At 44.9% G+C, this 3,356-nt stretch overlaps 1 protein-coding gene across 4 annotated transcripts in view; it reads right to left on the bottom strand.

Moving 5' to 3' along the window:
• The window catches only part of EPS15L1 (epidermal growth factor receptor pathway substrate 15 like 1), a 62,210-nt gene that overhangs the window by 58,499 nt on the left and 355 nt on the right, over positions 1-3,356 (bottom strand). The gene's annotated exons all lie outside the window — the stretch shown is intronic.

Below are 3,356 nucleotides of genomic sequence, written 5' to 3'. Positions count from 1 at the left end.
ACCCGGGCCCCGGCACAGCAGGGCCCAAGGCACGGCTAGCAGGTGTGAGCAGGAACATGGCACCAGCTGCCCCAGGTGAGGCTCAGCCCCATGCTGAGTGCTGCAGGGGCAACTGCAGACCAGGTAAGCTCTGCTGCATGTGCCACCCCACCTCCCTCTCCTCTCCTGTGGCTGGCTCCCAGGCAGACCCCCCGCCCCCCTCTGTGTGGCCAGACTGTGCCACTGTGCCCGCCCAGTCACCAGGTCAGGAACACTGGCTGGATCCAGACCAGGCACTGCCAATCCAGCCCACTCAGCAAAAAGGCTGGGAATCACTGATCTGCTCATTAAGGCAGAGATCGGAGACCTTCAAGCTCTATGACAACAAGAATTTTGAAAAGTCTGATTTAATTACATTATGCTATTATCATTCTAGTTTTGATTGTGGACAATCTAGTTGCTAAAGTCAATCAATTTTATCTGCTCAATGATAAATTGACCAAAGACTTATGTTCTGTAATTCACAAGAGCAGCAAAAGGTTGATAACCACAGCAATTGACTGCTAAATTTCACGTCCCAGCTCCAAAGCACAGACCCACGAGACAAACAAAAAGAACAATAAATGATCCCCCCAAGAGAAAAAAAAGCCTCCTTTGTATACATGTGAAGAACAACACACTTTTTCCTTTTCTTGTTTTCAAAAATAACCAAACCATTTTTGCAACACTTCCTATTTAAAAAAAATAATCTAAGGGCAGGCAATTGAGTTAAAGAAGTTCGGCCAAAAACTAACAGCTTACACAAAATCTTTATATGACTTTATATGAATGCTCCTAAGACCTGGTCCTGTAAGCTCATGGGCATAACTTAACTTTCAACAGCAGCAGCCTTACTGGTTTTAACTTTTTGTGATTACTCACAAGCTTAATTTTGCACATGTATTTTCAAGAGCAAGAACCTAAATGTATAAAATAGCCATAACACTGTAATAAGACTTGATTTATTAGGAACGTTATCGTAATACTATGACAGGCACGGGCAATTATTTTGACTGGCAGGCCATTTAACAAATTTTAGTGAGTACACAAAATCTTTTGCAAGATATCATTTTAACAAATTATAGATTAAAAAATCATATATAAAAATCAAACATCTACTATAACATATTTTAATTTAAAAATAATTGCCTTGATTTATGTTTTTTTGAATACTGTATATACAGTTGATTGCATAATATCTCAAAATAAAGCCATACTCTTATATATTGTGTTTGGGGGAATAGGGTGTGTATATGGGTATGGGGGAAGAATGTGCGTGTCTGTGGGGAGCTGCCTGTGTGCTGGGTCCTGGGATCCAGCCGGAGGTGGGGGAAGGCAGGAGGAGCATGGAGCAGAGCCCACATGGGGAGTATGGTGCCAACGCAGGTATGGTCCGCTTCCCCCCTCTGCCCAGCCCATGGCTGCCCCTGTGGTGTTCTGCGTGGGGCCAAGCCCTGCCACTCCCACCCAGGGCAGCCCATGTCGCAGTCCTGCCCATACCCACTTTGCGCCAGGAGGCTCCTGCCACATCATGCGGTGCTCTGGCTCCAGCTCCTCGCCACCTTCCATCTAGTTGGCCACCCATGGGTGGCTGCTCATTATGCTGGACAGGCGGAATGGGTGGAAGGGGGTTGGAAGCTGGAGCCCAACATGCTGGGGTGGGAGCTGCCCAGCTGCAGATCTCCCCCTGGCACACGTCCCCCACCGCTTCCATGTGCTACCTGCTGCCCAGAGCAGCACAGCAGGGGCAGGAGGAGGAGCTGATCCAATTTAAATTGCGTTAAAAATGAGCACCCAATCCAATTCAGTTTGCCCAGGTGTGGATCTTACACTTAGACCCAGTCTCAGTGACTGGAAATCAATCTAAACCTGTAACAGTATAGAAGTCCAGTACATACAGACTAGTCTAAAAAAGGTGGAATTTGGTCCACCAAGGTTAGACTGATGCATTGAACGTCAGTACAGTTACCCATGCAGCCCCAGCATCTGGGCTAAACATACGTCCCATTAACTTTAATTTTAGGTCTGATTAACTTTGATTAATGTCCAAAAAGAAAATGTTTTATAGTCCTTTTAAATGAGACAATGGACAGATTACAAGTTTGCACCCAATTTGACCATAAACAAAAAGAGGCAAAACTCCTGAAAGTGTGACTTATGCCTGTTTTCAGCACACCCTTATGCTATTTCCTAAGCTAATTATCAGTACATATATGCCTCATTTTTTTTTTTTTTTTGACAGGAAGCTCACTGGGCTTTCTATTATTCTTAACAGCAATACTGAGTGCAATTTCATCTCTTATGTTCAGTACAAGGAACATGCAGGCTTGCATAGCACAGTGGTTTGCATACAAATAATAATAACAATAATATTTAACAATATTCTGACTGCTAAACAGATTCATCCAGGTGGCAGAAACAATCAGAGTCAGTATGATCAATGACCAAACAGCTCTTGAAACATTTGAAAAATTATCAAGACTTGCATGATTTTGGCTCAGGAACCCAATCCAGCAAAAAAAAATTACTTTAGGTTTATAAGTTATGAACAAAAAAGGATTCATTTTGATCATGAACTGAAAAGCTTTCACCTCTGGCAAAAACGCGTGCATCTGAAGGGAGGAGGGGATTGCTACAAAGCTATTCTCTAGTACAGTTTTGCGTGTCCCCAAAAACTAGTGGAGAAAGCCATAATTTTGAACTCAGGACTGGAAATAAGAGACTAGCTTTTAATCAAAAATAAAATGTATAATGTTTTATTGGTAAATCTTATGGATTCTCAAATACTGCATTATGAAAATAAATTTCTGGTAGTGGACACTGTCAATACACAACGGGATGCTGGTCGAATTCAGGCCTCTCTCTCATAAGAAACAGATTTAAAGATGTGCTTTTACATATGTCTGGCACACCAAGGGCACGTCATCTCCCAGACTCCTGACTGACCTCGCACAGTAGAGAAAAACATCTCGCTTTTAAGGCAGGGGCAGTTTTTTACTCTTGCAGAATATCAATTAGATGACATCTGGGGAGGGACATACAGCACTGAGCAATGCCAGCATTGTTATTTAAAGGATAAGAAAATAATTAAATAGATCAGAACAAGATGAGCACAGGCAAGAACACCAAGCGTTAAGGCAGCCTTTACAGCAGGTCTGGCCTTGACTGGGGCAGGGCAGGCATGGCAGGGCTGGGCTCCCAGGCCCCGGAGCTCTGCCCCTCGCCGCAAGGCCCTGGGGAAGCAGGCCCCCACCGCAGCAGGTGCCAGGCCGGCGCGGGGAGGCCCTGGCGCCAAGCCGGCACAGCCGACACTCCCGGGACGAGCCGGGCGCAGGCTC

This window comes from Gavialis gangeticus, unplaced genomic scaffold, assembly GCF_001723915.1.
Source record: "Gavialis gangeticus isolate Ggan-Ray unplaced genomic scaffold, GavGan_comp1, whole genome shotgun sequence".
Taxonomy (NCBI): Eukaryota; Metazoa; Chordata; order Crocodylia; family Gavialidae; genus Gavialis; species Gavialis gangeticus.
The sequence above is the reverse complement of the archived record's forward strand: the minus strand, read 5'-3'. Positions and strand labels throughout refer to the sequence as shown.